Source organism: Dermacentor variabilis, chromosome 2 (genome assembly GCF_050947875.1).
Source record: "Dermacentor variabilis isolate Ectoservices chromosome 2, ASM5094787v1, whole genome shotgun sequence".
NCBI classification, from domain to species: Eukaryota; Metazoa; Arthropoda; class Arachnida; order Ixodida; family Ixodidae; genus Dermacentor; species Dermacentor variabilis.
Window position 1 is genome coordinate 20,715,872 of NC_134569.1, and position 24,416 is coordinate 20,740,287.

The following is a 24,416-nucleotide window of genomic DNA, read 5'->3' on the forward strand; positions in this document are numbered from 1 at the left end:
TGGCTTTCGCACAACAAATAAAGTCGCGCGGTTTCTCTACTGTGCGACCAGAGATACGCAAATTATGTGTTTTTACTAAAACGTTATTGCTCATATGTCACCCGTGATGTCTGAATTGTCCGCACTCCTCTTTTATTGCGTCAGCTGACAAGGGGCACTCAACGCCGCGTCCGAGAAGCGCTGGCCTCCTTTAGTATCGATTTAAATAAAAAGTCAGCAGGAATTCAAATTGGACAGTTTCTAAGTTCGGTAATAGCCATTTGTCAATGTTAAAGAAGCATTAAAAGGGGCACTGTAAAAAAAAAGTTGAAAACATATATGTTTTATTTAATGAAATCATTGCATCCTATTTATGGGCGTATGCACAGGTGACAAACTAACGTTATTTTACGCAAGAATTTTTAGGTCTTGCTGACCGTTGACAAATATATATATATATATATATATATATATATATATATATATATATATATATATATATATATATATATATATATATATACGAAGTATATTATTTGGTTGACACTTGTATGTTTGCGACAGTTCAAGGACGTTTCCAAAACAGAGCATAGCCATTAGAAAGCATTTCTTTTTATCGTGGCCTGGTTGTGGAGGGTTGGCTATGTGAACGCGTGCGAACGCGTGCGAACGCGTGCGAACGTGTGCGAGCGTACACACAGACAAGGACATGTGGCCAGTCCATCGTGTACGTCTTGCGGTTGCTGCAAGGTGCTTCAGTATACCTGATATTGGAGTGTCCCGCTTTCAGTGCGCAGCGCATGTCGCTAGTGAGGTACTATCGATCACCTCCTTGACCTGAGATGTACAACACTCGACGAGTGTTTGTACCCCAGTGGTTGTGCGTCTCGACGCGATCAGGCTCATTGCGCCTACTTACTTTTCTAGAATTAACTAACATGTTCACGTTCGTAACTCAGATACTATTTCTTCTATTTAGCGTGACCTGCAGTGACCCGCCCAACTGTGTGTGACCGGTACTGTATGTTTTCTGCTTTATTGTTTGAGATTTCCCATCTTGCTCTTTCTTTACTCTTTCCTAGCCTTCCTATCATCAATTTCCATGTTTCTGTCTCCTCCTTTCACAAGAGTAGGCAGATGCTGTGCCCCTTCCTGTGGCAGTTGCCAGCCTGCTCCTTGCTTTGCCTTACCTGTCAAATGTATATAAGTTTTCATAACAAATAATAATAATTGTGCCGGTGCATCGAGTTGGTTCCGCAGACAAACTCCCAGTGCATGCTTCAACCCCAGGTTGCATGCTTTGGCTATATACGAAGAGGCTCGATTTATTGACGGCCCTTGCTTTCGGACGGTCTCGTAGTGAGTACGTAAACGCAGTGGCTCGATCATGCGAGCTAGTTTTAAAACTAGGCTGTGACTCTTAAAGTACACTGTTTTGGATCCTCCCACAAACAAACGGGAGGTTCTTATTCGAAGTGAAAAACATGAAAAAAGAAAAAAAGAATGTAAACTGCGAAGCCGTGAATTCAGTGCACAATCGCAATTCTGGTGTTTTGTGCGATACTTATTGCTTCATCGTAATCAATATAATCAACTAAAATAAAATAACTTTGCTTAGGACACATGGTTTAAAAAGAACGTGGTGTTAGTATTTCGCGTGCTACTTAATGTCAACCACGGATTACCATAATAATATATGGTGTCCTGCGTAACCAAGGAAGAGCGACAAATAAATTAACAGAATACTGTGTTCAACGTTACTGCCTGCATCTGTTTGGATAAGGACAAGGCAAGTGACAACTTTCATTGCGCCTTCTCTTCCAAGGACCGTCGTCAAAATTCAGCACGCTTTAGCAATACCCTTAGCCTTAATGAAAGATCTCACGCGTGCAGTAGACGCTCAGACAAATGATGACGGTACAGACAGAGTAGTTCTTGCGTAAAATTAACCGCATATGATCGTCATTGTGCCCTGCATGCAGTGTACGAGAGGACATAGCCAAAGCACTTAACCTGCTATTTCAACATCGTTACACTCCAAATGACCATCCTAATATCAACACCTAATATCTCATGGATCGCATCTTGAACTAAATGTACTTGGACTGTGGACAATAGCACCGCATGTGTGTCCCGTGCTACACCGACGTTTTGAACTTGTCTGCGAGACGCTGGTTTCAACGAGGTGCCTTAATTTTACATGCTGACTGTGATGTGTTTTGTGCGCGTAACTTTTCCTGTGTGTATTATTGCATTTATTATACCACATTTACCGCACTAGAACTGAATTTCGGGCTAGTTGCTTATTCATGATCGTCAGATAACAACGCTTAAATGGTTATGTCTCTTCTACGTTCGTCCCTTGTCTCAAGAGCGCTGTTATTTGACGATCGTACTTAACTGGTGTAGCACATGCTACGAGCGCCATCAGGCAAAACTCGCCAGTTTCGGGAACCGTCCTCTCTCTCTCCCCGACAGGTCGTCCTATATTTCGATCAAGACTCCCTCGCTCTGACAAATTCAATTCACAAATCCGAAAAAGCCGCTTGTTAACGGAATAGCAACGCTAACCGAAAACTGGTAGCAAATTTCTTAACGAGCACTAGAGCTCGATATGGACTAGAAATCGGTTAAGTCTCCGGGCTATATTTTATCACAAATCCCTGTTCTATACTGTTCTTTTCCCTGCTCTGTTCTATCCTCGAAAAAAGCCAGACACCGCAGACATTTCGTACGTATAAGCTTGTTTCCTTGATCATTATGTGAAAGCTGGGCCTTCGGAGACACCGGCTCCGAAGTCACTGTCATCATAGTGCGTTGAGTGACACAGTAAGTGCGTGCTGTAATACTGCATACTGAACGTTCGCAATATCGCGCCGTACCATGGCCCACGTGAGCGACATCAGTAATAAAGGGACTCCTGGTGAAGACAGCGCCCAGGGCGAACTACAGAGGGTATCGATTCCGCTTTCCCTTTCGGGCAGTGCGTATATCTTCGATCACGTGACCAACGTGCACGCTCTGCGATTACCTTAGAAGGCGCGAGGCGGTAGTTTCCAAGCTACGCCGCGGGAAATCCGCTCTCGGACATTAATTCTACCGTTACGGTGTGCCTAAAGATGCCTTCTAAATTGCTGAGAAAAAAAAAAAAGCAAGACGTCGCACTCTCGAGTACTTCGTTTAGTGCCTTTCGACGAACGCCGAAGTAGTACGCCTTACATCGGAGATTGGGAGCGCTGTCATCCTTTGCCAGAAAACGTTGCAGCGAGTGGAAGCAGGGCGTTCAGCGCCTCCCGAAATTCAAGGCAAAGCTAATGCCTTTCTAACTAGAACCGCGCAGCGCTCTGGCAGCTTGGCTGGCACCATGCAGCTATAATCAGCTCGTTCGATCACAACCACGCTTAGTGCATAGCCACCATAGCCACTTACAGGCTGCCATTCAATAATCAATGCGACGTCTTAGATGAACCAACGCTTATAGTGAATGACATTGTAATTTTTTGACAAGCCATTCAACTACGAGAACTGTAGAGTGAGGTGCCAGTTTTGAGGCATTCACAACACTGCACGGATTTCGCGGGCACAGGGAAAAGAACTCATCGCCGTGCATGGGCACTGCTGTTGTCTCCTCTGTGCCCTCGCACAATAAGCTTCCAGCCTCCTTGTTCAAGGCACTGACCGCGTCATAGAAGAAGAAAGGAAATTGTGCAGGAGACAGAACGGGAAGCGTCACAAAAAATTTAATGAAAATGGAAAAAGGAAACAAGCATAGCCTCGCGGGTCACGTCGGTAGTGCGCGCAAGAAAACGTTCACGTATAATAACCTCTTTCTCCCACCCTCCCCTTTACCCAATTTTTTTTCTGAATTTCTTTATTTCTGTCTTACGATGCTGTCCCCCCCCCCTCCCTCTTGCTTTTCTTTCTTTTTTTTTCCCCCTTTCCGGAGTGCTAGTCTGGCGATTCAGAGAAGGTCGTCGTGCCCCTTCGGCACGTTACGCCTGGGCGCCATTCGAGACAAACGCGGACGTCTTCGACGCGCTTGCGGGACCTGTTCTTTGTTTGTCCGGGCCCGTACGTGACGCCGCCGCCGCCAGCCCTGCAGGCGAAGGTCGGCGTGACCCGTCACTCACTTAGTACGAACGGCGGCATGCCGGAAGCCGAGTGGAACACGCCTTCTGGTCGCGCAGCTGTTCACGAAAAGTAAGCAGAGGCCGCTGGTCACATTCCGATTCACGGCCGTGGCAAACTGCGAAAGGTGGCGACTCCCCAGCACATTCGCGCACATTCGGGCCACCCCAAGCAGGTGTAGGGTGTATAAGAATAGCGATGTACGCGAGTTGGTCTAAGTCCATGGCGTGAATGCAGCGCAAAGGACCGAAGTGCGGGAAGGCAAACGTGAGGGTAACGGACAGAAGACCAAACGCAAGCAAAAACAAGCACATGAGGTGTACTTATGCTATAATTTAAGTTATCGTGAGCACTAGAAAAGAGCGAGCGTTACACACGCCCTGTATTAGTCGTGTGCCTTTCGCTGCTCTTTCACTTCACTTGTACCTTCGCCGTCGAGTCGTCATTATAGTCTCGCATCTACCAACGGCGATTTTAAATACTATTGTTACGATGCGACAGCAAGGACGGAAGAAGAGGAGGACGAAGTGCGCTTGTCTTTGTAACGGCTCGGTGTCGGCGCGGCAACCCTTCTGATTTTATTTAACAGGTAATTCTGCGCTATTCAATGCTATTTCAATGGCTATAAGGAAATTTATGCTCCATATTAATTTCGAATAATCCACCCATTTCTTGGCCAATCCCCCATCGTGGATAGGAGCCACACGCATCACAGGCTATACAACAACAACAACAACAACAACCCTTCTGTCCGTTTCATCTATTCATCTTTAAATGAACGCACCCCGTCTCAACAATATATTTGAACTTGAAGAGCAAAGGCCGGTTTATCTCCTACCATTAAAGTTTTCTAGTTGCTGTCGCTGATTACTGCTACAACCACTGCGTAAACAAAGGGTTAGGGAGACGGAGGTTCGTCGCCTTCTAGGCTGTGGCGTGGTGCGGAATAGCAGGAGTGTAGGAGAAATTGCGATAACGCTATAGGACGCACATGGGGAGAATGACGACGACGACGGGTTTGAACCAGGGCGCAACATATGCTCCTCCCGAGCGCCACCTGATAAGCGGCGCTCGGGTGGAAGAACTGCCGGCGGCTTTTGCACGGCTACAGGTCCGCTTGCAGCTAGCAACAATCCTCTTCATCCTCCTCCTTCGTACAACGTTCAGTCAGCCCGTGGTGAAGCTTTGCCCAATCTATTCCTTTGATAGCGCTACCCACGCACGCACATATGTGCCGTGTCTTAAGTCTGTATTAACGGACTTAGCTTGGTCCTAACAAGTTTTAAGCCAAAACCGGCATGCTTCCTTCGGTGCTCACTTCTTTATGGAAGCCTGAATTCTGCGAATGGACGCAATGTTGCGAGAAAAAAAAAAGAAAGAAAGAACACAGCCAGACTCAATTCCGGTTGCCATCTACGTAAAGCGAAGGAGTCTTGGTGTGATTGGCTTATAAAACATGTGTTAATGAAGTGTGATTGTCGACGTATAAATATTAGTATTGAAGAGCACCATCTTATATGAAGAAATTATTTTTTTCAGTCAATTATAGACAGGTGTGGATAGTATACACATATATTTACATGCGGTACGTCATATATAAATATTATTTGCATACATTTTCAGTGGTGTCCACAGTGTCGTGTTGCACTCGTGGTGTTTCTGACGCTTCGGTTTGTTCCAGCGAGACTACGGATCGAAACGCGCCAAGCGTCTCAACCAGCTGTCTTAATTGCCCGCGAGAGAAGATGTTCTCCGCCTCTTGTCGACGCATGCGTCTCCGTGGCGTAATGGTTGCAATGTCAGTAATGTATGCTAGGGGTCTTGTGCTCGAATCCTGGCATCGGACAGATTTAGTGATGCTCATTTAATTATCTATAACGCCGTACGTTGTTGAAAAGGATCAGTTTGCAAAGTCACAAAGTCGTTTGAAGCCAAAAAGACGAAGTTTAGGCAAATACATGTGTATCGAAGAAGCGGAACGCTATAGTGGGCCATCCTTTCCAGCGCCTTCTATAGTGGGTCGATCTCTCCAGCGCTTTGCTCGTGGAACGCCACTCGTGCTGAGAATCCGTGCCCGGCTCTGACGGTTGGCCTAAACGCTGGTGACTAAAAAACATCTTCACACGAGTACTAACCACCAATACCATGCTGGCTGAATCATCCTGCTTGCAGCTCCCGTATAGTCTCTAGCGCCACAGTTCCCTCTAGTAATTATTGTGTGAAACTCTATGCTTGAAACTTTAAACTCGTAAACTACGTCGTCGGTGTACCACTCCTATGATGGCGCCATTCCATTAAACGCGTTCGGCGTTAGAGGCCAGATACATACGAAAAAGTGCCTGGAACTAGGCGAGAAAGCTTCGCTATAAAAAAAGAAAGGTGGCGTAACTTTTTGGCTATTGCCTCAGGAGGCGGCGAGGGAGATTAGGCATCTTGCCTAGCACCAGCAGCACCAGTGTCTTCCTTTGGGAGGCCTCTCGAGAAGCAGGATCCAATCTGTGGTCACAGGCCGCACGTTTGTACGGGGCCACAAACGTTAAACGCCACCGCAAGCCGATCATTCGCAGAAACGAGAACATGTATTTACGCAGTGACTCTTGCCAGGCGGTTGTCACGCAACGCACGCGTTTCGGAAGCACGTTCACGAGAACTGCCACTTTTCGCTTCACGTATAGCACCCCGCCCCTCGCTTAGCTTATCGACACCTGTCAGCAACCGCACGTGCCCAACGCTTCGTCTGTCAGCGCCTTAAGCAGCGAATTTTTAAACGCTACCGCTTCTAATTAAAGCGCCGATTTGACGCACCCGCTTCAGTCGAGCCGCGTTCAAGCTGATCTGCTTGAACGCGGCTCGACTATATGAGACCTGCCTCGCCTTCATCTGAAGCCTCGCTCCGAGAAATCGGGCACGCAGTGACAAAGCGCTACGTAAATATTACGCGTACTTATCAAGTGTCGGGATTTGATGATACAGGTAAGGTATTGAGGGAAATGCGCTCAGTTGCCATCTGCGTCTGAATGCATCGCGAATGCAGGCCACGCTCTGGACCCAAAGCACGTGACATATGCCTCTGAGGGTGTTTATTGCATGGCTAATGAAGCGTGCCAGTCACCAAGCTACAATATTTGTTTGTATCACGGCTCACAGACACCGCTTTTCACCACTCACCGATCGCATATCTGCCAAACAGGTGCAAACGACGAATGCCGAACATATCCCCTACCTGTTATTTTTCTTTCTCAGGTCTGTACGATCAATTCCACTGTCGTGAGCTGTCTGTCTATCATCTTGCTCTTTCCTTCTTCCCAATCAACTTCCCCCAATCAGGATGGCTATGTATAGTAAAATTGGCGTAGTTTTCGCACTGACTATCTCCGTGTGTCAGAGAGGTTTTCGTGCAAGTACAAGATATCGGATATCTGGGAGAGTAGAAGCTATGCCGCCTCCCCCCCCCCCCCCCCCATGAATAAGGCATGCAATTTCCAGGCATATAATGAGCTCGGCCAATGCAGAGCACGGGTAACGAGACATTTCTGGTAGGAGTGGGATTATTAAGAATTATTATTATTATTATTATTATTATTATTATTATTATTATTATTATTATTATTATTATTATTATTATTATTATTATTATTATTATTATTATTATTATTATTATTATTATTTGGATTAGAAGGAACATCGAGAGAAAGGTCTTGATTAAAATACTGTGAACACGAATAATTTTGACGGCTAATAACACCCAATGAAGCCTGTTTCGCAGCGTGCCCCGGAAGAAGTCGGCAAACAAACCACAAAATCTGAAGGCGTAAAGCGCTGGTTCCGACAGCAGGTGAGCGGCTCCAGATGGTGTGGCCGCTGCACTTGCGTATAGTGTGATCGACGCCTGAATACTGGTGAACATTCGCTGCCGACAAAACATTTGCAGACCGTCGCTACGAGGCACTGCCGCCGAAATAGTATTCCAGAGACGGATGTTGCCGGCCCTGCCTGCATAGTTATTACTGCCCGCATGTAGTTAAACTGTATCCAGGCGTGTCCTTTCCGCCCTTAGAGCAAAATAAAACTATAAAGAAATCAAGAAGACGGCAATTTTCATCTTGGCTTTTAACAGTCTGCCGTCACTCCATCGAAAGTGACTTACGCGCAACGACCAGCGCAAGGTAGCAAAAGAAACGGCTTAGCCGCCATCGCGGTGCCTTCCACGTTTTCGGCGTTCGTCGGGAGACCGGTCTTTAAAACTCAAATCGAAAGCGGAGAGCCGCGGATGCGTGGTTAACGCTTTAACCGGAATTCCGCAACACGAGAGAGGAGGCCGAATACCGCGCGTGCTGCAGGGCGTACGCAGTTGAACCGCCAAGGGAGGCACGGGCTAAGCCTCGGTTAAGAACAAAAACGAGAACCACGGCACGCGTGCCAAGAGCTGCTATTCCGCAGGAATAACAAACGACCGAAGGAAGAGCTGCAAAGGTGGCGCCACATGCCGAGCGCGTGGCTCCACGGCAGCGAGTGTTACGGCACCACGCCACGCCGCCGAGTCCCCCGCGGCTGGATCCTTCGTTTTCTTGTTCTCCGCTCGGCGGGCGGCGCAAAGGCGTCCCGCCGCAACCGGTTCGAGACTCCGAATCCCCGGCTCGACAGAGGCGAGATACGCACACACACGCACACGGCGACGAACGCACGTCGACTGGAGGAGGAGAAGGAAAGGTGGCTTTCATATGCAACTCTTCTCTCGGTAAAACCATGCTGCGCTGTGGAACGGCGTTTCGGGCAAATATCACCACGTAGCAAAAGGATACAAAGGCCGAAACTATACCTTACTGTCCTCGTGATGCGAGCATCTGATTTCGTGCTATCATTCTTAAATTAACAATTTAACGATTTATGGTTTTTGAAGAAGCTGTCGTAATCAGCCAATTCATTGCCAACTGCATCCAAATAAACAGTTTGTTCAAGCGAAAGTTACGTGTATGACGGTTCAATGATTATTCGTGCTAATGTGGGGTTCGAGCAACCGTGCGCCTTGTGCTAGCTTTCTTCAATCTGAGCTAAATTCTTTACCTTCGATGAAGGCTATAAAGGATGAAAGATTGTTGCACTACATTTTATAGACTGCGTTACTGTATTGTTCTCTTCATCAAACATCAGTGTGCTGCTTAGTGCTGTGGTGGTCAGGTCCGCTTAAGCTGCCATGACAGGCCTTTCTTTTTTTTCCTGATCCCTTGCGGCACTGCCCTTCGATGCCAAATAAATTCAAGTTCAAGTATTCTTGACGCTAGTTTTTAGCCCCATATTCGCTAAATGTCGGTCGGTGTTCACCCGCTAGCTTTCACCTTTCTTGAAAGCTTCACGGAATAAATTGTTTACCCGCCGTGGTGGCGTAGTGGCTTTGGCGTTGCGCTGCTAAGCCCGAGGCCCTCGTAATCAAAGCCCGGCCGCTGTGGCCGCATTTCGATGGTGGTGAAACGCAACAAGCGCCCGTGCACCGTGCATTCAATGCACGTTAAATAACCTTAGGTGGTCAAAATCAACCTGCAGTCCCCCACTATGGCGTGCTTCATAATCGTATCTTGGTTTTCGTACGTGAAACCCAAAAATTCAATGAACAAATTGTTTAGAATACGAAAAACCACGGAAAGTTCATCTGGTGACAGATATCGCAGGAAATGTAAGCACTGCAGAATCGTAATTTGATTAATGCATTAAAGCTAAGAAGTAAACTGAACAGAATGTTATAGACATAAATGCTATATAAGCGGACAGACAGCACGATCGAGTCTAGACAACAACAAAAGCGAAAGCACCCGCAGGGGCGTTTTGAGCCATGTCGATAAGCCCAAGTCATGTACCGGGTGCTATTCGGGAATCTTTCGAATCCTGCCACGTTGTCAAATTTCGCCATGCTGCTAGGTTCTGACTGGCTCCCATGGTTGCTACGGTCCCTCTGATTATATCTCAAGACGCCAACATTGAGGAATTCGAGAATGTGTCTGAATTGACTGTGTCGGCATAATATCCACGGCATAAATAAAGATATCACCAGGGAGGTTTTAAACCTCCTTCGATATCACCGTTCCGAAAGTGGCTGAACAGGACAACGTCTCGCTGTCCCCCCCGCCATTGCAATGTTCCTGCGAGACCCTATACGGCCTTGACTTTTCCCCGCCCAACGAACGTGCGGTGCGTTCATTCGCAGCGTCGTTGGCAAAGGCAATCGCTTTCTGGGTCAGCAACATTAATGCGCACAGACGAGCGAACGCTTTTAACAGTAACGAGTGCGAAGCCATTAGTGCAGTCAGAGATGAACCGTTTTTCGCTGTACGCCTATATACGCACCAAGCAGGCGTCGTGCAGTCCAATTATAGCCTAATTCTATTTCACGCCGACTCAGTTTTCCCTCCGTCGCTCGCTAGAGCGTCGCACCGTTTATGTTCTTTCAAGGGCGACCAGTCGGCGCTGCGGATGACAGTAATGAAAGAGAATCGAACGAAAGGAGCCTTACGTATGCGGCACCGTATGGGATTATGCTTCAGCACGCACTGTAGGCACTGCACGGCATTAGTGAGACCGCTGGGAGATGGAGAGAAGATGGGGAAAATAGAAGCAAACGCGGAGAACAGCCGACGTGTCGGCAGTAAAGAACTCCACTGTCATCGTCCAAAACACGTACACCAGGAACAAAGGCCTTCGGTACACGAGGTGCAACAGCTGAATGAGAGAGAGAGAGAGATGAAAAAAAGAAAAAAGCGATATGTAGAAGTACCATTCAAGAAGCGAAAAGGAATGCGAAGACGCAGAAGGGAGGGCGAACCGAGCGGCCTCCACGCCGGCCAATCAGACACAGTGCGACGTCCGTCGCGCATGGGAGCCGCCTGAAGAGGCACGCCGCAGCCGATCTGAAACTGACGGTGGGACGGCGGGAGCGCGCTCTCGACATCCGGCATTCCGGTTTTAAATTGGACGGACGTACGATTGATTGATCTCGACAGATCGGTCGCGTAAAGGTGCTCGCGCGCAGCCGCTGACAGAGTCGGGGAATAAAACTGCAAAACGGGGATCGCAAAGCGACGACCGCCCTTGATACCACCTCATCCATTATTTATTCTAGTAAACGAGATTCATTCCGCATACCAGATTTGAGCCACCAAAATAAAAAAAAGAAACCCGAGCAAGATAGGTGACGAAGACAGCTGCTTTTCTACATCTGAAGAGATGTGACTACATTGGGGCGCGCTGCTCGCCAATTTATTCGTGTTCTGTGTTTACGGGCCTCGGGTTCTGCGAAAAAGCTGGCAGTCCATGCAATATCAACCTAGCTCGTCAGTGTGTAGTGCATTGCGGTGGTCGTACACATGCAACTACTTGATGACATACGTACTAATCATGTAGGTTGCGTGACATTTTCGCACATCCCTCGCTTTTGTAACTACTGGAGACGACAGCGCATGTCCATATGAAGGGAGGAGAAGAAAATAAAGAGAGAACGCAGGAATGTTAACCAGAAATGCGTCCGGTTGGCTAAGCTACTCTGGGGAACGGGAAAGAGGAAATAAAAAGATAAGATAGCGAGACACCTATACTAGTAGTTCTTGCAGGCACTGCAATGACTTCGCTAGCCTAGACCATATGCTCTGGCGTCGCCCCTCGTTACGAGGCACAGAACAAATCAATGAGGACAAGTGGCTCTCCGCTACCCACAGCCCCGATGCCGTGGCGCAACTATGGGCTGTCCAGAGGGTCCACGTTCCGGCGGTCGGGCATGGCCTGACTGTCCCAACGTGGGAGCGGCGCGCAGCCCGCTGAGTCGCGCATCTCAGGACTTTCATTAAAATTTTGCATCCATAGCGAGACGCAGGGGATGAGGAGGAAAGCCACGGTGAGCTCGCGCTCGCACGCGGAGGGCCTGAGCGAGTCAAAGGCTTTCACACATAAGCCAGTCGCCCTCAAGAAAGACAAAAAGTGTCTTCACAGCTCTGTGGGCCGACGAGCGATGGGGACGGTCTACTAGTAGCCCCTGCACAGACGACGGCCGATCGTCCAGTCGTCGCAATGCGATAGATAATGTTTGTCCTTCCGAATAAAATCGGTGACAATGGCACAATAAATGTTCGATGTTCTCTTCAACGCCGCAGACGTCGCACGCAGCACTGTCGGCCATTCCAATCAAAGTAGTCTACACCTTTGTGAAAGCCACTCCCAACCACAGCCGGTATAGAAGCGATGCCTCACGCCGGTGAAGCTCGGGTGAAGGTTGGAGTTGCAGCGAAGGGTTCAGTTGCAACCTGGTGCGCCTTATATTTGGGGTGTTCCACTATGTTAAAGAAAGCTTACGTGCCACGCGATGAAGCTTCATTGCAGCGTTTATCCTGGAAAGAGGAATGGGTACGTTGTGTTGTTCTTGATGACACTCGGGCAGCTTTGTCTGCTTGATCATTTCTGCTGATCTCGAAATGGCTAGGTATCCAGTGAAAAATAATTTCATGTCCTTTCTGTTCGACGTCGTGATGAAGTTTGACGCTTTCATATGTTAGCTGTTCGTTAACTCCACGTCTGAGAATTGACTGCATGCTGTGTAAAGCCTGTCTCGAGTCGGAAAACACGGCTCATGTACTAGGACTCTGTGTGTCAATAAATTGAAGCGCCTCGCGCAGAGCCATGAGTTCGGCAGCCGTGGACGTCGTGACACGTGACGTCTTGAATCGTAGTGTTACTCCTCCTGTCGGTATAAACACAGCACCGCCAGAACTGGTCGATGTGGTCGATCCGTCAGTATACATGTGTACGTGGCTACTGTATTTCTCGTACAACAGGAGTAAGCTCAATTGTTGTTTTAGTGCAAGCGGTGGTAGATCTAACTTTTTCTGAAGTCCTGAAATTCTGAGGTGTACGTCAGGACGAAAGAAACACCATGGACGAGAAGCCGACGTGGCCGCAGGTGTGCACCCCAGCGTAAGTGATGCACGATATGCACTGACAGTTGTTGTGCTAAATGACGTGTGGGGTCTTTCCACGGTGAGTGCAGCGAGGTGATGGCAAGGGGTCCGGGCAATGTGCCTGACGCGTGCACGCATTGTCACGACGGCGATGTGCGTTGTGGTTAAATAATCTTGAGCAATGTTAATAGTTTAAGCTGTTGACGCTCTGCGCGGTACTCCAGGGCATATCCTAAGAGATCGAGCCCGAATACACTGAATTGCACGCAAGTGAGTTGTGCAATTGGATATAAGAGATAGGCTGTACCGGAGGAATCCAACACACAACACCATGTACAGCTTTAATATGAATTGTGTGGACAGTCTCCTGTTCTTTCCTGCAAGGAACTTGAACAGATTACAAATAGCAATCAATCGCTTTTTCACGTGGTTCACATGAGGAGTCCAAGACAAGTCTCTGTCAGTTACAACTTCCAAGAACCTGTGACCTGCTGCACGATATCTCACGATATCTCTTGTCCGTTGATTGATATGGCGTACGCAGACATTGCCTTCCGGGTAAACGCCACCACTGCGCACTTTTTCCCTCGTCACCTCCAGACCTTGTTTACGAAGGTAGCATGAGGTCGATGGTTTACGATGGTAGCATGAGGCCGCCTAGTGAAGCCGAGCGCGAGGCTGAAGCCGTGTCACCCTCGACGTCCAGATACAGATGTCGTCGGCGTAGATAGAGAGTCAAACGGTGCTTGACAGGTCCTCGAGTAGTCCAATAAGGGCTAGATTAAAAAGCGTTGAGCTTAGTACTCCACCCTGAAGGAATCCGCGGCTACTGTAATACTGGACTGCCAGGCCATCCTCAGTGAGCATGTTAAAGGATCGCATCTGTAGGTAGCTACGAACCCAGAGATATATATTGCCACCAAGTCCTATTGCTTCTAACGCTTTAAGGATGGCTTCGTGGGTAACGTTATCGTAAGCCCTTTTAACGTCAAGCAACAAGGTAGCAGATAAGCGTTTACAGGCCTTCTGGAATTCGACGTACGTTACCAAGTCGACAACGTTGTCTATAGATGAACGGCCGCGTGTGAATCCTGTCAACGTGTCTGGATAAATTTCACAGTGCTCTAGGTAGCATTCCAGACGCGCTTGAAGCATCCATTCCATTACTTTTCCTACACAACTAGCAAGCGCGATCAGAAGGTATGACGCGATGTCCACAAGCGACTTTCCAGTTTTGAGAAGCGGACTCAGAGGACTTGTCCTCCATTTCTGGGGAACCGTGCCAGTCGGCCACGAGTCGTTGTACAGGCGCAGGAGTGCCTTTCGAGCCCGTTCACCAAGGTTACACAGAGGGCGGTATGTATTGTCATGTGGTCCTGGCGCTGAGGAACGCCTGCCCAAAGCAAGCGCAGCCTCTACTTCGTCCAGAGAAAAAGGGCACTCCATACGGGGATCACTTAAGAATGGTGAGTGGCCGGGAGTCTGCATTCCCGGGGAACTTGCTTCACCGGCAATCCTCCTACCAAAGGATTCTGCGACTTCAATCTCTCTGCATTGTAGGTAAAGAGCCAGGAAATGAAGTCGGTGGCGCTGTCCAGGGGTTGTACGGAAGCCACGAACAGTTCTCCATATGAGAGACAAAGGCTTTCGGGGATCCAGAGTCTCGCAGAAAGACATCCATCGTTGTGAAGCCAGCTTGTTCATACGACGCTGTATTTTCTTCTGTGTGCGTCTGGCCAATCTCAACACATGAAAGGACTTCATGCGCCTATATCTTCCTTCCGCACGACGGCGAATAGCCCGAAGTTTCTCTAACCTGATGTCAGATTCGGTTGGTGGGGAGCACCCTTTATTGCGTCCCCTAGGCTGGATGGTATGTCGGCTCGACTGCAATATTCTATGATTGATTTAAATTTTGGCTAGTCGATGCATTGGACGTCTCTGGTGAACTTGGAGCTAGTCAGCATGCCCATCTGAAAGAGTCTACAAAGGACTGCTTCTGCTGTGGCCAGAAATATTATTTTGGCGGTTGTTTTGGCTAACACGCTCATACAGGTTGAGCCGGTGCTCAACGTCGACATTATCATGGCCGGAGAATATGCCAGGATCGCGGGGATTTGTAACCGTAACGTACGTTGTTGCAATCGCAGGAGTAGAAGGAGACGAGCTGTCGTCAATGGGAGCCATGGCGGAAAGCGGGACGGTGCGGCCGCTGCGGAGCTCCGTGGCGACGACAGGGAACGGGCACCCTCTACCACATTGCTACGCGAAGGACGAGTCAGTAAGACGAGCAACTATTTACAGGTTATATATTTACAACAGCGGTTGCAGCACTGACCGGTTAGATTCGCAGCGCGAGCCCAGTTCGTTCTTCCTCCTCTTTTCTCGAGTGATGGCGCCCGCGCGCCTTGTTCAAACAATCAAATATCACATGCGTATAGCAATATAATGCAAAAAGAAAGAAAGAATGTGAAAAGAGACAGATTCCCTTTTCGCTGCTCACTTTGATGACTTTGATGAAATACGGGCGCGGCGCAACACAGAGATAACTTGAGCCCGACTTTCACTCTTTCTAGGACCCCGAGGCAGGCATTGAAATTCTTTCTTTCATTCTTTCTTTAGTTATTTATTTGTTTACTAATTTATTTATTTATTTGAACTATGGTAGTCATGTCGCACTGTGCGTTGGAGTATACAGAGTGATAATTTTTAAGTTTTATGAAATTTCTAAACATAGAAATTCTAAAAATTGTCTGTTGCAGATAACGCAATTCTAGTCCTTGAGCTGGTTTATTTAGAGAGGCGGACATTACTTCCACGCGAAATGGAAATACATATTCAACTAATTAACAGAATCCACTAATTATCTTTCTAATTAGTTACTCTACGGCACGTATTGCAATTTGCGAATTGTAGCCGGTGAGTTTGCAAGGCTTATCCACTTGGAAAGAATTTCCAGAGTGACAACACTATGGAGATACGTGCCATCAAACTCGCCCGAAAGGTGCACTGTTGTTTCACTTACGTTTTGAACAAAACGCCCTTTTATTTATTGAACCACAAAAGTAACTGGAACGCCCATGTATTTCGTTGCACACTTTGGGAAATAATATCTCAAAACTGGTGTCATCCTGGAAATTAATTTCAAGTGGATATGTCTTGTAAGCTCACCGACTACAATTCGTAAATTGTAATATGCGCCGCAAACTGAGAAGTTCATTATTGAATTGTTGTTAATCATTTGAACACATGTTTCAATTGTGCGTGCTAGCAATGTTCGCCTCTTCGAATAATGAAACTCCAGGACAAGCATTATGCTAACTGACACAGGCGATCTTTAAACATTCCGTAAAACCTAAAAATGATCACCCTGTAAAGAGTGCAGCGCCTATACCCGGTATAACGCTGGCAGTAAGTAGGGCTAGCTGAAAGGATATCCTTGATGTTATGATCCGCAGCACATGTCATTAATATAAGTAAGCCGAAAGGCCCCCAAGCTATAGGCTAATTAAATCTTCCGGTGCTCGATACGAAGGCCATATTTTGGTGCGATGTATCATGATACCGCGGAGAACACAGGGAAGACGAAATATGGTGCGTTTAATAGTCATCACGTGCTTGCCATCTTCTTCTTCTTCTTCTTCTTCTTTTATGTACACTGCAGGAAAAAGGCCTTTCCCTGCGATCTCCAATTACCACTGTTCTGCACCAGCCAATTCCAACTAGCGCCTGCGAATTTACGATTTCATCTTGGTCAGGTGCTCCGCAGCTGCTGGGGACTGAAGGCCATTGGTTGATCGAATGAGTCATTTGAGAGATAGTGGCCGAATACTGCCCCAGGGAGGCCAATTCCTGCTCTCGTGAGGGAGTGTCTTTTGATGAAACTTAGTGGGCCTTCCTAATATTGGTTGCACTTGGATTAGTATGCCCCACTGGCTGTCGGCAATTTTGTCGGTGTCAGGCGCCACTCCATTTTACTCTATGCGTCTGAATTCTTAATTTATTTTTCAACGTCGTTCCTATGTGTGGCATTACGTCCTCCACTATTTGTTTATTATTACTATGCTTTTTTTTTCATTTCAATTAGCATTTTTAAAAGTAATTTTAATCGCTCATGTGGTAAAACCTCAGCCCATATACGAGTAACACGAAGTATCAGGCACCGCATGCTTTCACCATTTCAGCTGGCGCTTAAACCTTATCCGACGGGCAACAGAAATCCGCGGTCAGTGTTCAGCCTGAAATTACCACTTTTAAACTACCAGTATTATTGCGACTTGCTTTGCTTTACTGGCCACTTTAAGGACAACAACTCCCTCTGCAGGCTATTTCTACCAATATTACTCACGAACAATGCGCTCGTTTTTCCACCACTGATATATCTTACTAAAACTGAGAAACGGATCAGTCACATGCCTGTCATTAGTACAAGCTACAAAAGAATCCCATACAGGTTTCTCAGAAAGAAAGCTTCGCAGTTCAAGAACTGTTTCTCCCTTTCCTCAGCGTAGGGTAGCTAACTAGACGCCTTTCTGGTTGAAAGCCCTGCCTTCTCTCTCTCTATTTTCACACTGCGGAAGATGCGCGAAACATACAGCATGGATTCAGGAGGGGTTACTCAACTTGTACACAGCTAGTAGAAACTATACATGATTTTTCCTCTTCAATTAACAATGGAACACAGATTGACGCCGTATTTATGGATTTCTCGAAAGCTTTTGACAGGGTCACTCACGAAAAGTTAATTTATAAGTTAGACACAATACTTCATAACAAACAATTAGTAAAGTGGATTTCAGCCTACCTTTTTAACAGGGAACAATTCGTTGTTTTTAACAATCATTGTTCCGACAAGCTTACAGTTCACTCTGGCGTCCCTCAGGGCTCTGTTCTTGGGCCTCTATTGTTTTTAATATATATTAATGATATTGTGTATAACATTCCTGTGAAAATTAGGCTTTACGCTGATGATTGTGTCATTTATACAGAAGTAAGAAGTGTCTCAGATCAAGTACTACTAAATCGCACGTTGCAAATAGTTTCTGCATGGTGTGAATTATGGTAAATGTCCATTAATTTTGAAAAAAACTGTATTGATGAGGATTACTCACAAAAAGAATGCCTTACCATTTGATTACAGTATTAATGATGTGACAATTGCAGAAGTGACAGAATATAAATATCTAAGGCTCTGGGTCACTAACAATCTCAGCTGGAACAAACATATCGATTTCATAACGTGTAACGCTTTTCGTAAATTGTTTTTCTTAAGACGAGCATCGCGGTGATCCGCTCCATCTGTCCGCCTCCTTGCTTACAAATGTATTGTCTTGCCTACCTTAGATTATGCTGCTATCATTTGGGACCCATTCACTAAGACTAACATAAACAAAGTAGAGAGGGTTCAAAGGAGGGCTGCTCGATACATATATAATAATTACCGACGTACATCGATAACACATGTTTTAATCAAAGCTGGTCTGCCGGCAATAAATGAGCGAAATCGTTCTGCAAGATTTAAATTCATGGACCAATTAATTAAAGGACACTACAGAACTGAAATCACCAATTTAGTTCATTTTTAGTCAGGGTATGCGACCCGACAACGACATCAGCTAACTTTAACTCCTTTTCGCATCCGTAATAACTGTTTTAAATACTCATTTCTTCCACAAACTACTACCGATTGGAATAACCTCACTAACAATGAAGTGTTGCAACCGTCACTGACGTTATTCGCTCAACATATTGCCTAGTCTGTGTTACTGCATTTCATCACTTTACTCTTCTATTGCGTATTTTATTTTTTACTGTATGATATCTTGTTCAAATGTATTCCTGATGCTGGCTGCAGAGCTTCAACCTGCACCCTTATTTCTTTTGTTTACATTTTGCCATTTTTGTGAAACTGCTTAATTCTTTTTCCCACCCTGCTATAATCCCGATACCGCGATTGCAGTATAAATAAATAAATAAATAAATAAATAAATAAATAAATAAATAAATAAATAAATAAATAAATAAATATTTTGCTTGGTATACCCTGAACATAACAGATGGTTTTTGTAAGACCTTTTTTTGTATAGGGTGATGACGAAGATTACGACTCTTTTCTTCTTCACATATATATATATATATATATATATATATATATATATATATATATATATATAAAGCTTCGAAAAGAATTAGGTAGCTATAAGGTTTCGCTCACTCGCTCGCGCGAACTTACGCTGGCACAGTAGAGCTCGAGCGAATGTACTAAAGCTCCATATTCATAGCTTGCATGAACATCTGCAACTTCTTCTTCCATTGGGGATACCACGAGCTGAAGGAACAATTCTGCGCTGCCATGTGTCTAATGCTTATATTCATTTCGCACTGAAATGGCTCACGGCCCATGCTGGCAATAACTGCAGCTGCGAGAAGACGAACAGACATCTCCTATGTGACGGACGTCGTTACAGTGTGGTTACGTCCTAATTACATATAATGCGTACACATCCCATAAGTGAAATCACCGGCATGCGCACATTGCGCCATGGTAGTACACCATTGTCATTTCAAGAATTGTTTATAGCTAATATTATATAACGTAGCCACTTATACTATATGCTATATAACACATCCACTTTTCGTTCTTATGTTCCTTTATGTTAATGGCTTATGCATACTTTTTAGCTAACATTGTATACTGAGCTACTCTTACTATACGTTACATTATCACTCCTTTGTTTCATTTTGTTTTTCGTTTTTACTGATTTAACCACACCCCTCTGTAATTCCTCTGGCCATGAGGGCACACTAAATAAATAAAAAATAAATAGAACAGCACTATCGACTGTGCTTGACAAACTGGACGATCGCTCCTTGGCGGAGAAAAGAGCACCCGAACACTGGTCCAGACTTGTGTTAAAGACATGCCTTAAACTCGTTGCCTCGCTATTTGAAGAGATACATGCTTCACCATAGACTCCAACAACTCTAACAGTTGTATCGCGCATTGAATCACGTTTGTTCTTATGGGTCTTGAGCTTTTGCATCCTCCCAACGATGTAAACCAGGCTTATGCGTTTGACACCTGCGGCGCGTGCGTTTCTGAAATTGCAGCCAAAAATGAGCAATAGCATTCATTGTGGGGAAGCAGCGCAAAGAAACAAGAAAGACAGACGAGACAGCGCCTATCCAGGACAGCGCCGGTCCCTTCCCACTTTCTTGTTTTGTTTTTTCCGCGCTGTCTCCCCGTAATAAAGCCATACCAAGAAGTTTAGGTCCAGACCCTTTCAAGCAATAGTTTAACTGAACAACTATCGTTTATTACCTTTAATTGCTAAATTATATTTTAGTGCAAAGGAATTACATTTGTTTTTATATGTGAGCTGCTCAATACTGCTTTTACCTTATTGTCTGTAATTTCTATCGACACGAGCGGCAGTGGCATTTACTTAGGAGGCCCTACTTGTACCCATAAGCCAGAACTGTCTCGTACCTTCGCGGGGGGGGGGGGGGGAAATAAGGCAGAATAAAAAATAAGCGAGGCCATGTTCGGCATAAGCAGGACGGGCGACAGGCTAGCCGCGCCTTTCCAGCATTCGTACACGTTCTGCCATCCTCGTAATCAAGTGTTCTGCTATTCAAGCCATCGTCAAATCTTGCAACTGCGCCTACATGTACAAGATGGTGCACGTGATTGATTGATTGATTGATTGATTGATTGATTGATTGATTGATTGATTGATTGATTCTAACGTCCTGGAGCTGCACCTGGATTATGCGATGCGCGATGCAATTGCATCGCGCATCGCACAGCAGAGACCAGCAGCACAGCATCGCACAGCAGAGCAACCGGCTCAACACATATACCCTACATACACTCCACACCACAGTCGATCACACCCTGCGTCTTCTAGGGCGAGTCTCCAATAAACATGGCGGACTAAAGGAGGCCGAACTTCTCCGCTTGATTCAGGCCTTCGTTATCAGTAAGATTACATTCGCAACACCATATCTACATTTCCTTAAATCAGAATCAGATAAGATCGACACTCTTTTACGCAAAATATATAAATTCGCTCTGGGGGTCCCCATACGTACCTCCACTGAAAGGCTAATGCTTACTGGAACTTTCAACACACTTACAGAACTCACAGAAGCCCACCTCACATCCCAATATAGCAGACTGTCTAACACTGCAACAGGTCGACACATTCTACATACTCTTTCTATCACTCCGGCACCCATCATCAAGACTAAATACACCATTCCACATCACATACACGAGAACCTCTGCATCCCCCCACTTCCTAAAAACATGCACCCTGTGCATCACAAACAGCGCAGGAGGCAGCGAGCAAAGGCTCTCCAAAAACAATTCTCCACCTCTAAAGACGTGCTCTATGTTGATGCCGCCGAATATGGGAACAGAAATCATTACGCAATATCAGTCATTAACTCTCACGGCCAGGTCGCTGAGGCCGCCTCCATTCCTGGCTCTTCCTCGGAGGAGGCGGAGGAAGCGGCCATAGCCCTGGCCCTCACAATTCCAAATTCATCAGTTATCGTTAGCGACTCCAAAGCAGCCATACATAACTTCGGAGCGGGTAGGGTCTCTAAGCTAGCCCTTTCTCTCCTCTTGGCCCATCCTTTCCATCAAACTGTGGCATTAATCTGGACTCCCACGCATGCGGGCCTTGCCGGAAATGAGGCGGCTCATGCCAGTGCCCGAGGATTTACAGTCCGGGCTCAGGCATCAGATGTGTCGGACCTCGCCACGGAGGAGGCGCCGTTTACAGCGCGGGATCGACTTATTACTTACCACGACATCTGCACACACTACCGATTAGACCGCTTAACCTTTCCGCCACTCATGGGCAAATCCCCGCGTAGGTGTGAAGTTCTGTGGCGACAGCTGCAGACTTGCACCTTTCCGTCCCCTTACCTCCTCCACCGCATTCATCCCGCCATTTACCTTTCTCCCTCTTGTAAATTCTGTATCTCTCCCAGAGCAGACTTAAACCACATCATGTGGGGGTGCCCTAAGCACCCCCTTCCCCCTTTCCTCAAGAAATTAATATCTACTGAGGAGCAGTGGGAGGCTGCCTTGCGCAGCTCCAGGCCCGATCTTCAGGAGGCCATCCTGGAGTGGGCTGAGAGGATAAAGGAGGCCTACTTCAAGTAGTTCCTCCTCCCACCCTCTATTCCATTGCCCCCTTCCCTTTAAAGAGGGATAAATAAAGTTTTTCATCATCATCATCGACCTAATACTTACCAGCTGGGGTCCTTTAACGTGCACCTTATTATATAGAAACACCAACTACTTTGCATCCTCTTGCCATCGGAATGAGGCCGGTGCGGCCTGGTATTTAACGTGCAGCCTAGAGCTCTGCAGTAGAACGCCATAGTCAATAAGCCACTGAGCTACGGTGGCGGGTCATATGAAAAATATAGTGAACTGTTAACTCAGGGTTCGAACGAACAGATGCACAATTTTCTTAGAACAAATGAAGAAACAAATTCTTGTAATGGGTCTCCAACCCGGAACCACCGCAGTAGTTAACTTAGGAAAAGATGCAGTATAATATAGTAGAGCGAGGCCAAATTGATCCACAACTGTAAACTGGGGCCTCGTTAGACCAATTTTCTCATCGGGCTGAATGCGCTCCCGCTTCCAGCTTGTGATGAATTCGGCCTCGCGCTTCACTGGCTGCTGGCATAACGGTTAGCTTGGTGCAGCGACTGATCGAGACTTACGATAGGTCCAGAGTCAAGCCACAGGCCACATCAACTTTTTTATACTGTGAAGTTCTTTAAAGAAGCCGGCAACTGTATATATAGCCGTGCAACGGCTCAGATTGCAGATGCTGACTGAAATTAGTATTCTCTCAAGGCTTACTTGAACTCATTACACTAGGCATAAATTATGGTAAGATCAACTTCTGCTACCTGCGGTAACCTAGGAGATAACAATGAGTTGTTTAGTATTCTGCCTGCCTAATCAGGCGACGATAACTGCGGCAGCTTCCCGAGGAGTTCGGAAGTAAGGCAGGCGGTGCGAAACGCATGCCACCACGCCTGGCTACACGGCTTCCGGCAATCGGAAGACGAGGCGCCGACGTCTCCGGCGCTATCGCGAAATGCCATCGCTCCCGATATAGGGGTCGCGCCGCAGACTGCGTCGGCCTCGGCGATTGTAAACAGACGCACGCACACGCGCCAGCCATTTACCGGTCCTGCACGGAGCTTCAAACCTTCGCGCACCTACAGCTGATCCGCGCGCCAGCCAGTATGAAAGCTATCGCGGTCGCTCAAGATACGGTCAGGCGTGTTTGCCCGCGAGAGCCACTATGTCAAGAATACGACGGCCGCGTTTTATCAGTGCGCAAGTAGACGCCCGCTGCGTTGACGCCTTTGATGTGCCGAAGCACGCAAAGTGCCCAAAGTCTCCCGCAGAAGTCGCTGCCGTTGCTGCGTCACTGACAGGTAACCAGCCGTGAACCCAGCCCGGTACGTCTCTCAAGCAAGCTGGGCCAACTGTTTCTTTCTTCCTTTCTTCTCATTTTTCTTTATTTCTTTTTTCTTTAGGGCATGATCTACAGATGCCGTGCATTGCATGCATATTCTGCTCTCGGTCATGACAACTCAGCCTTAAAATCACGATCAAGTCGACTGGTTTGGCACCCGCATAACTGTACACAACCTATGCAGTCCTCTCTTATGAAGTCTGGTGAGGTAGCGGTTAACCTGTTTCGTGTTTAAACAAAAGCCGGTCTAATGTGTGCTTCTCGCCGTAAATCCGTATGACCCTGCAGTATTTTATACAGGTACGCACATCAGCAGTGATATATGCGCCGTTGTGTGTGTTTGCAGGTTACATACAACGCTTGAAACTAGATTAAAAAAAAAAAAACTACGTGGATGCTGTCAAATCACTGATAAAATATGATTGTAAGTGTGATTAGTCTTTTTTTCTTTTTTTCGCTAGAAAATGGGGGATGGAACGATTGACATGCATCTTCAAACTGTAAAAGCGCACAAAGACAAGAAACGAAGAGAATGGGCAGGACGATGCGCTTACTGCGTGCATTCGTGCAGTACGACATGCGTGCATTCTTTCCAGTCCGTCATTTGAGACGTTTCTGCATTCACGCGAGACACACTTCACACTGACAACACAAATATACCGTTTCACGAAGTATTTAATTATCATGTATAACTGAGTGTACTGATTACTCTTTGAAAGTTCCTGTGGCTGCAGCTTGTACATGTCCTTCTGATTTGGCGGAAGCTGTGACCTGTATTTTCAAGTCGTTTGTGTGCATAATAGAAAACAAAATTGGACTGATCAGAATTTGACCTAATTTCTTTACGGCACAT

The 24,416-nt window shown here is 46.6% G+C and overlaps 2 protein-coding genes and 1 long non-coding RNA gene across 10 annotated transcripts in view; 2 read left to right on the plus strand and 1 right to left on the minus strand.

The window, feature by feature from the left end:
* by (focal adhesion protein tensin) overlaps positions 1-24,416 on the minus strand; it is a 392,943-nt gene that overhangs the window by 285,150 nt on the left and 83,377 nt on the right. The gene's annotated exons all lie outside the window — the stretch shown is intronic.
* The window catches only part of LOC142571482 (transport and Golgi organization protein 2 homolog), a 206,500-nt gene that overhangs the window by 12,861 nt on the left and 169,223 nt on the right, over positions 1-24,416 (plus strand). The window lies entirely within an intron of this gene.
* Positions 1-24,416, plus strand: part of LOC142571483 (uncharacterized) — an 83,831-nt gene that overhangs the window by 11,033 nt on the left and 48,382 nt on the right. Inside the window, exons 1-2 of one of the 2 annotated variants that reach the window (XR_012825886.1) lie at positions 8,660-8,817; positions 15,194-15,324. The exons of the other annotated variant lie outside the window; for it this stretch is intronic. This is a non-coding gene — a long non-coding RNA (uncharacterized LOC142571483). Of the gene's footprint in view, positions 1-8,659; positions 8,818-15,193; positions 15,325-24,416 lie in introns of those variants that run through there. 2 annotated transcript variants of the gene reach the window in all.